Here is a 9,918-nt window from a genome sequence, read left to right on the forward strand (position 1 = left end):
ATTTTCGAACTTGAGTTCGGGCAATCCTTCAACTAATTGCTTTCTTGCTAATTTGGCCAGGAGGTCCATGCTTACATGACCAAGTCTCATGTGCCATAGCCAGGAGTTTTCTTCTTTGAGACTAAGCATATATTTTTTGAAAATTTGTTTTCCAAATTCAACATAAAGACATTGTCAACGCGAGAGACAGTTAAAATTAATTCATTTGTTTTGCCATCGAGTATTTTACATCAAGTGGCATCGAATACAACCTTCCTACCGTTGTCACACATCTGAGCTACACTCAGTAGGTTGTATTCAAGTCCTCTGACTAGGGAGACTGACTCAATAATAGGATTACCACCAACGGTTCCTGAACCTACTATCTTACCCTTTTTGTTGTCTCCAAAACTTACGCTTCCTCCTCGTTTAAGCTCAAGCGTGATAAACTGAGTTTCATCACCTGCCATATGCCTCGAGCATGCGCTGTCAATGTACCACAACTTTGACTTCTCAGCACACCTCAGGCCGGCCTACAATATAACTAGTTATCTTTAGGTAAGTCTTTTTGGGTCCTCGTTTGTTAGGCATAGCAGGTGATACATCATATTTAATCTTATGACGGCACAGATTGGTAGTGTGGCTAGTCTTACCACAGAAGTCACAATAGACCTTCCTTTGGGGACGCCTTATTGGCGGGTCAGCACCATTGTGCTGAGCATACCAACACACCTTGGTAGTGTGGCCTTTCTTCCCATAAAAGTCACATTGGACATTTCGCTGGGGAGTCCATTTCCGTTGACTAGTACTTGAGTACTTAGCGTACTGATGGAAACTTTTCTTATTCGGAACCTTTAGCTTGTTCTAAATAGATGTGATGTCCTTCCTTAGTTTCTTAGAGTCTGATTGGACCTCAGTGACATACCTATGCAAGATTTCCAGATTTTCATCTTGCCTAGTATTGTCCTGGAGAAGATGACGAAGGTCACTGAGTTTGACCTCCTCAATCTCATCACATCGCCTGCTGAGTGCTCGTACTTTCTTGTTACACTTTTTGACAAGTGTGTAGAGACCACTCAGGGCGTTAATCATTTCACTTCTGAGCAAAGGTAGAGTTGTTACCTCAGTTGGTTATTCCTTATTGTCAGATGCACATAAGGAGTCAGCTTGCTCAGAAAGACAGGGGTCAGCAGACTCATCTTTCATCAAGCAGATGTTTGCTGACTCAGTGGCTTCAGCTCCTGATGAGGATGATTCATCGCTATCGCTCCACATGGCCACCATTGCTTTTCTCCCACTTTTCTTGTCCTTCTTCAGAGTAGGACAGCTTGACTTGATATGGCCAGTTTGATGACATTCAAAGGATGTAATTGGGTTTGAGCTTTCCTTCTTATACTTGTTGTCGCTCGACTCAGCTTTGTACTTGTCATTTCTCTTGAAGGGCTTCCTGCTGTATTTGTCATTCTTGCGGAACAACTTTTTCATCTTTCTAGTGAACATGGCCATTTCTTCATCGTCTAATGAGTCACCATCAGTTGAGTCAACCTTCATGACAAGAGACTTTTGCTTATTGTCCTCAACTTTTTCCTTCACCTCAAAATTCTTCATCGAGATCTCATGGGTCAGCAGAGATCCAATAAGCTCATCGTACTTGTATGTGGTGAAGTCCTGAGCTTCCTCAACGACAGTCTTCTTAGCTTGCCAGCTTTGGGGAAGACTTCTCAGTATCTTCTTCATTTGTTCTTCCTCAGTGAAGTTCTTGTCGAGTCTTTTGAGCTCGTTGATAATGTTGGTGAACCTTGAGTTCATTTCAGAGATTCCTTCACCATCATTCATCTCGAACAGCTCGTACAGCCTCATGTGCTGGTTCACCTTGGATTCCTTGACCTTGCTGGTTCCTTCATAGGTGACCTCCAGCTTCTTCCAAATCTCCTGTGCTGACTCGCAACCTGAGATTTTGTTGTACTCTGCAGCATCTGGCGCACAGTGAAGCATGTTTATAGCCGAAGCATGATTTTGCAGCTTCTTGAGGTCATCCTCTAACCACTTAGCCTCAGCTTTGACAACCGTTTGGCCGTCAACAGTTTCAACAGGAACAAATGGGCCTTGGACTATAGATAGCCATGCACTCATATTTGTTGCCTGAATGAAGTTTTTCATTCTGTTCTTCCAAAAGGCGTAGTTAGACCCGAAGAACAAAGGAGGCCTAGTAATGGATAGTCCTTCAGGAAGAATCTGAGTTGTTTGATTTCCTGGGAGGAAACGAGTGTTGTTCTCAGCCATTTTGGGGACCAGCTCAAGATAGTTATATCTTGTTTTGTGAGCTTGTTAAGCTCTGATACCACATGTTGGTCCCGTGTAGCGTGACAATATTAGTTCCAAGGGGGGGGGGTTAGGAACTATTAAAAAATTTCACGTTAGGCTGACTGTTAATTTCGAACTTAGACTTTCTCGAAGTCTTTTAGCACGGTGATACTGAGTAAGTTTTAGATACAAGCTTAGTCAACAGGTGACTAAGTCTGAATCTGTCCTTGAGTCAGGAGATAACACTTGAGTCTATTCCTGGACTCAGCTTCTCAGTCCACACAGCTCAGCTTATGTTCTTTTTAACATTTTAACTAGGCAGTATTATAGCAAGCAATATGTTAAGGAGATAAGGGTTGGAAGGATATTACTCAGCAGACGTATCCTGGTTTGGCCTCTCCGCCTACGTCCAGTCCCCGAAATTCCTTCCGAGCTTTTCAGAATCCTCTACCGAGCTCTTTAAAGGTATAGCGCAAACCTTTTACAATAGAAAGCTGAGTATACAAGAGTACATTCCTCTATTCCTCTACTCACTCCTATTTCTACCGCTGAGTACTATGACCGAGTACTCAGCTTCTCCTTTCTATACTTCTAGAAATAATAAGTGTTTGTTTGTCCTAAACAACAATTGCTAAGACACTTTAGATGAATAAGATCACTCTAGACTTTTACACAAGATTGGAATTGGTGTAAGATTTGCTTTGCTTTTCTCACAGAACTTCAAGTATCAATTTGGTCAGCGTTTCGACTTGATTGAAGATCTGCATCGAATGAAGCGTTTGAGTGGCCTATTTATAGTGACACTTGATGCACCAGTAATTTCGAATTTCGAAATAATCGTTGGAGAGAAACGGCTTCCTGTCGCTTTCACTCAGTACGTGCTCAGCGTCCTTAGCCAGTCAAATTCTTGTATCTCCTGTCTTCGGCAGTGTTCAGCAGCTTTTCGTCAAACTAGACAGAATGTTTCCACATTTATGGCAGAGTCTTCCAGACAGCTTCCTGCGTCTTCTGAACTTTACCCAAAGCAGAAATACTTTGTCTTCAAGTTTATTCAGGTCAGCTGCTGACCTGACTTCTTTGTCGCACAACTCAGCAGCTTCGTCTTGAAGCTTTTGGACGAAGGCTTCTCGATCCTTCTTCTTGCTGGGCCTGCATTTCATTCAGCTTGAGCTGCGTTTTGACCTGCTTGGGCCGTGTGGCTTTCATTCGTTGACTTGGGCTTGACTTTCTCTTGTGGGCCTTTGGGCCTTACAACTTAATACCTTATAAATAAAATAACTCAACATTGAACAAACACATTAGTACAAATTAATCAAAGCATTTAAGTTTAATGTGTTAAAATATCTTTATCATGGAGATTTAATTCCTGTTAAATAATTTTGTCAAATCAAAATCATGTGGAAAGGTGTTTCAACAACATGTTCTTCCAAACTTTCATTTCTTTCAAAATCGTGTCCGAAATCCAACTTTTTAAGCCATTTCCGACCTTTGAAGCACTAATTTTCTAGTTTTCCGACCTTTGAAGCACTAATTTTCTAGTTTTCCAGCTCTTAAAAATTCAGATTCGACCATCCCTTTTCCACCATTTTTTCGACCACCTCGAGCTCATTAATTATAATATTTCTTATTCCATTTGGACCTTGAACATACTGACTTCAACCCTAAACCTTCATTTCGCCCAAACATGACCAAGTTGTGCTTTCATGCACCCTTATGTAACTAAATTTCTTCATCAACCAATCCGTGAAGATAACATTATTAATATCAATTTGATGAATGGTCCAAGCCTTAGCAATGTCTATAGCAAAGAGTAATCGAATAGTTACCACCTTAGCAATAATAGAAAAACTCTCAATGTAATTAATGCCTTGAACTTGATTATAACCTCGTGCAACAAGACGAGCTTTATTATGGTCAACGGACCTGTCGAGTTTTCGTATAATATGAAAATCCCATTTAGTAGAGATGGCCTTTTCCCTTTATATATATAAGGTGGGAATTATGGAATTGTAGAAGGGGGATAAGGAATATTTGAAGTACGAGCTATAAAATCTTTAAGCCATGTAGGTGTTTTAATGGGCATTCCACTCTTAGTACGCCGAAGAAGGGCTAGAGAAGAAAGTATGAGTAATGGCATAATATAAAAAGGATGGTGGACATTCGAGGAAAGATCCATAAGAGGAGAAAATATAGGAAAATTAAGAAGGGTATCATGTCATTGAGGTAGAAGTGAGGTAAAATTCAGATAAATGAGGGGATAAATAGGAGGTGAGAAAGGTAGAGACACTGATGAAAGTGTGACTGTAATTATAGTGGAGCTATGAGTAGTTTCATTAGGAAACTATGTAAAGGAAGAAGGAGAAATAATATCACTAGATGGAATAAGAGTAGAAAAATGAGAATGAGAAGGTGCATGTAAGAGAAGTTAGGAATAAGATAAAAATTAGAATTAGGAAAAAATAGGAGGAGATAATTTTGGGGTAAGTAATAAAAAGGAAGTAATGGAAGGAAAAACATCCACATAAGAAACAACACTGTGAGTGATATAGATTTCTCATCAATGATAATACTGATGTAATTCTTATGGATCAAAAAGAGCCCACTTCTTAGAGAGAAACAATTTCAGGTCCAAAATTTGAAAAATGGCTTGATGCTATGAAGTTAGAAATGCAATCCATGTATGATAACAATGTATGGACCTTGGTTGATATACTTGACGGTGTAAAAACTATTGGGTGCATATTCAAGAAAAAACATACATGGATGGCAATGTTCATACCTATAAGGCACGACTAGTTGCAAAAGGTTTCAAGCATGTTATTGACTACGATGAAACCTTTTCACTTGTAGTTATGTTAAAATTTATGAGAATTTTCCTTAGTACTGCTGCATATTATGATTGATGTCAAAACAACATTTCTTAATGGAAATTTTCTTGAGGATGTGTACATGACACAATCCGAAGGTTTTACTCATCTTGAGAATTCTACAAAGGTGTGGAAGCTTCAAAGATCCATTTATGGATTGAAGAAAGCATCAAGATGTTGGAATATTTGTTTTAATGAAGTCGTCAAACAGTTTGGATTCATTAAAAATAAAGATGAACATTGTGTTTAGAAGAAAGTCAATGGGAGCACAGTCGTATTCCTCTTGCTCTATGTTGATGACATTTTACTCATTAAAAACGACATTCCAACCTTGCAGAATGTTAAGTCTTAGTTAGGAGTGTTTATTAATGAAAGAGTTGGGTGAGTCTGCCTTCATCATTGGGATTAAGATCTATAAAAAAAAATAGATCTAGAAGGCTAATAAGCTACATATATAGATAAGGTGCTAAAAAGGTTCAGTATGTAAGATTCAGAAAGAGGAAATTTACCTATATATCCTGACATTCTTAATAAGAAACAATGTTCTAAGACAAGAGAAAAGCAAGATCACATGAGTGAGATTCATTATACTTTAGCAATAAGATCCATCATGTATGACATATTGTGTACTCGATCATATGCCTCTTTTGCTTTGAATGTGACAAGTAGATACCGGTCAGACCCCGGTGAGAATGTGCATCATGGAACAGTCCTCTTTCTTCTTTTTTCTTCATCGTCCACCTCATAGATACTTACTAATACATGCCCAGCTCGTGCATTGTTTTCGGGAACACCTCCACGATGAGATTGTTTCTGAGGGATAGGTTGTTTATCACATAACGTTTCTTCATTTGCCATTTCTTCGGGGTTAAAATGACCCCAAATATCTTCTTCATATATCGTTTCTTTCGGATTAAAAAACAGATTTGAGCTAATATTATCTAACCTAGGGTGGATATGAGGTTGAAATTAGTGATATTTTCTTTGCCTAGCCGATGAGTTTCGACTTCAATGGTTGTGTCCACTTCAACGATGACATCATAACTTGATTGAATAACATCCTCTATCTTTATATCTCGCGGTAGTTGTGCATCTATTGTTCGTGATTCAAAATTAACATCTAATGGGATAACATCACTTCGATTCATCCGATAATATTTTGTGAAGCACTCAACATCACTTGAATCAATAATCAGAATTACTATCCCAGGAACTTTATTTGGACCGTATGTAGTTTGCATAATCATACATATGTCAAATGATGTTGAATCAACACGTGCAGATCTATATACTCTATTTTGAAGCATTTCGAAGTTGATATTCATTGAAAGCCGAAGTAACTTTGATTCACCCCCCTCGTATGTCATGGCTCTTCCCATGGTTTCTCATTGGCCGTTACACATTATCACACACAAGAAATGGTCGGTTGATATACTACTACTATTAAAAAAACAAAGAAAACAAAAACACTGTCAAACAATGTACTAAGGACAAAAAGGAAATGTGCTTCGCGGTTGCTTTAACTGCGAAGCAAATTACAAAACTGTGAAGTCGCAATTCTTCACTGTTTAGTTGAACCGCGAAGTATATGTTAGGTTTGACTTCGTGGTTTTAGGTGATCCGCGAAGCCTTAAAGAGCTTCATAGTTTGCGATTCTACAAAGCAAAATCAAAGAAATGGTCGGTTGATATACTGCTACTATTAAAAAAACAAAGAAAACAAAAACACTGTCAAACAATGTACTAAAGACAAAAAGGAAATGTGCTTTGCGGTTGCTTTAACTATGAAGCAAATTACAAACTATGAAGTCGCAATTCTTCGTTGTTTAGTTGAACCGCGAAGTATATGTTAGGTTTGACTTCGTGGTTTTAGGTGATCCGCGAAGCCTTAAAGAGCTTCATAGTTTGCGATTCTACAAAGCAAAATCGTCAACTGCGAAGCTATCAAGTTAAATGAAAACTCCAAATATCATAAGATATAAGTCCAAACTAACTTCAAATACACAAAACTAACCAACCCAAAGGGATTTATATATGTAAAATGACCATAATACTTACATGAAGAGCTTGGATCTCGGATTGATGTATGAAATTAAAGGATTGTCGATGAATAGAAGAAGAAAGAAAGGAGGAGAGAAAGAAGAAAGAGGAAGAAAATGCTAAGTTGTTATATATATATGAATGGTATTGTGGGAAATTTCTAAATGAAATAGTCTAGATATGTAATGTGTTGTGTAATAAGTTTAAATATGTAAATGAGCCACCAAATTGGTCCAATTTTGTAATTTATCCAAATTTAAATAGATTAAATTTAATTCATTTTATTGCACATTAACACTACAATAATATATGGACAAACTTAAGTTTTCAAAAGTTCAAAATTAAAATAACTTACTGTACTAAATTTTGAAAAGATGAAATAACTAATATATTTAAGTGGATAGATTAAATTTAATTAATTTCATGTCGCGTTCGTACTACAATAATATGCGGGTAAATTTAAGTTTTCAAAAGTTAAAAGATTAAAATTAACTTGTTTGGATGTTTTATGAACACCTTTAATGGGAGTTTGATTCTGAGCGACATCTACCTTATTTTCCACATTATCACAATTTTCATAACAATAATCAATATCGTAATCTGATAATCATCATTTCCACCATCATTATCATCATTAACATATGCCTACGAGTCTCAATTTCGATAGTGGGATCATAAATTACTTTCGGTGGTTTGCTCGGATCGACATGCCCGTCCTATGACATCGCAATACTTCTGCATCAATTGTTCACAGACTTAGAGTAACATACAGTGGAATCAAATCGGTCGGATTCATTCGGTAATACTCTATGAATCCCATAACATCATCATCTTTATCAATATGTGATACTATTCCACACACTTTATTTGGATCGTATGTTGCTTACATGGACATTTGTAGGTCGTGTGAGGTTGAATCAATACGCATGGAAGTATAAACTTTTCCTTTTGATTTTTGCAAATCAATTTCTGTTGACAAAACCAGCAACTTTGATTTACCACCGACGTATGTCATCATATCTTTAACTGTGTTCCATTAGCCGTTCCAAGACAAAAAAAACACGTACATTTCTCTTTGGTTGATATATTTCTGCATTTATGAAATGAACACATAATCAAAACAATATTGTTGTAAGGATAAATCAAATGCGAAAAGAAATATGATAAGGATAAATCAAATGTGACAAGAAATGAGCTTAGATGCGACATCTAAATACAGTGTATTTGTTGTCGCAGATGTGACAAAAGCAATATTGTCGCAAATGCGACAACACATGTCACATTTACAATAATTAAATGCGACATTTTGAGCGGAATGAGAAAATCGAAAATAACGGGTTCAACGCAACAACATTTAACTAAGCAACTGTGTATTCGAATAATGTGTATGTAAAATGAAGAAAAAATACTTACATGAACTTGAATGATGTATGGATATGCTTAGATCTTGTGTTGTAAGAATTTGAAATAACCGAAAAGGGAAAGGAGGTTGAGATTTGGAGATTAGGTTATATAGAACTAAGAGTATTTTTTGTCCAAAATGGATGAAAGTGTCTAATTTGATAAAATGGAAACAAAGTGTGTCAAATATGTTAATGGAACCTATCAAGTGGTCTAGATTTGTAATTTGTCCTATTATGTAAGAGTAACCAACAAGTAGAGCAAAAGGTTGGAGAGTCTCCAAGTCCAAACAGGTCTCTAGATCCAACAACTTGTTTGTGAATTTTAAAAGCAACAGTAAAGAGAGATGCATGAGGGGAGATGGACACCACACCAAATGCCATGTCCGAATTTAAGAACTATGTGAAATGCAATTTATTCCTTTATGCGCGTCAAAAGGAAAGAAAAAATAAGATAATAGCCAACATGTGGAGCTTAGTTTGATGGAAGTATTTTTTGTTGATTTCATAAAACTTCAACCGGAAATATTGATTTAAAATGAGTTATTAATAAATATACAACATTTGTTTTATTTGGTTGTTTAATTGTGTGTACTGATTTTTTTTTTCTTTTTTTAATGGTAATATTACAAAGACTTTGTTTGAAATTTAAAAAAATGAAATAGAAATAGTTCAATGGTAAAAATTATGAGAATTGATTTTTTTTGTTACGGAGTTATTTTTTTTTATTTAAGTAATAATTGTGAATTCGTATTTGTTGAAATAGAAATTATAAGATAGGTTAATTGATTAAAAGTAAAGAAAATAAAATAAATATGACATGTAGCACCCACGAATAGCAGTGATAGTTTTCAACCATTAAAGAGATTTTGTGCAGAGAGTGTTTTGAAAAAAAATGGGTGATGTGTAGAGATGCTCTAACAAAACTCAAGGATTTTTTAGAAAGACAAAACAAAAAAAATCCGGAGTTAACAGAAAGAATGAGAAAGTTAATCAAAGAAAAATAACCTTAGAAATGGTTTGGATGGTGATATATAAAGGTAGATAAGGGTAAATGTAATTAGATTACTTTGTTTATTTTGAGGTATAAATGAAGAGCATAGTAAATGGGAGTATCTTATATGAATTTTGAATAATTTTTCTTACACCTAAAATTGGAAAAGAATTGTGGTATTAATCTTTTTCTTCTAAAATTATGATTTGTCTTTTATTTTAGTTATACTGATAAAAAAGATATAAAAATAATTTTATATATACTACATATCTAAACAATTACTTACATTACATTTCATCCAAACACCAGAGATTATTTCATATATCTCATATGCT

This window comes from Euphorbia lathyris, chromosome 1, assembly GCF_963576675.1.
Source record: "Euphorbia lathyris chromosome 1, ddEupLath1.1, whole genome shotgun sequence".
NCBI lineage: Eukaryota > Viridiplantae > Streptophyta > Magnoliopsida > Malpighiales > Euphorbiaceae > Euphorbia > Euphorbia lathyris.